Genomic DNA, 1,271 nt, shown 5'->3' on the forward strand with positions numbered 1-1,271 from the left:
AATTGAGTGGAAAAAATAATATGTGTGCGGCAGCAATGCGTCACCGTATAATTGCCATGATAAATTAATAAAATAAATAAATAAGGCAATGATAATTTTTGGGGGGAAATAATCTTAATTGCCAAAATAAATAAATAAATAATATTTTGTGGGAATTAGCTTAATTGCCATAGACAGACAGACAGAGAGACAGAGAGACAGACAGATGATAGATAGACAGATAGATAGATAGATAGATAGATAGATAGATAGATAGATAGATAGATAGATAGATAGAATGTGAAATTAGTTTAATTGCCATGAAAGTAAGTAAACAAAGAAATAAATAAATAATATTTTGTGGGTATTAGCTTAATTGCCATGAAAGTAAATAAATAAATAAGAATTTTGGGGGAATTAGCTTAATTGCAATAAACGAATGAATTAATTAATGAATGAGAATTTTGGAGGAAACGAGCTTAATTGCCATAAAATAAATAAAAACATAAAAATTAATTTTGGGGAAAATTAGCTTAATTGCCATGAATGTCGGGCTCAAGCACTGTGAATGTACTGCAATAAACACTTTACTGCAGTGAAATCCTAATCAAACATTAATGATACAGGTAAACATGCACACTAATATCTGTGATGCAGTCACCGTGTTGTTTCATCAGGCACATGTTGTTGCACGCTGTAAAAGTTAGCCGCACTCTTTGACAAGAGCTGACATTCAGAGAGATTATAGGCAAAGCGCCTTATGTGATGCACGGAGATGTGAACTTCTGTCAATACAGCTTCAAGGACGTTCAGATCAGCTGCAGAAAACACGCGGACTCCTTCTGCTGCACAGGTGCCTCTCACTCTGCTGGACATTCCCAGCCGCATGATAAAAAAACACCAATCCATAAATAATCAAAAGCCTAAATAAATATATTGTGTATTCATTTATTTATTATATTGTTAATACTAATAACAGTCAATTGTCATATATTTTCTACAATATTTTACAACATTTATTTCCCATTAACAATTATTTTCCAATTTTGCACTGTATTAAAATAAAACATACTGTATTTTTTATTTGTATAGTTATGAAGTTATAGTTATAATAACTTTTTTGGATTTACAGTATGTATCATACATTTCTTTGAGTATCATGAATTTCTATGAGTGTCACGTAAACACCATGGTACATGAATATGGTAATCAATCAGTATCATATATATCAAAGGACCATGGTAAAGCCTCAAATGCGTTTAAAATGTGCTCTGTAAGGTTTTCATAGTATT

This window comes from Sinocyclocheilus grahami, unplaced genomic scaffold, assembly GCF_001515645.1.
Source record: "Sinocyclocheilus grahami isolate Dianchi unplaced genomic scaffold, SAMN03320097.WGS_v1.1 scaffold115.1, whole genome shotgun sequence".
Taxonomy (NCBI): Eukaryota; Metazoa; Chordata; class Actinopteri; order Cypriniformes; family Cyprinidae; genus Sinocyclocheilus; species Sinocyclocheilus grahami.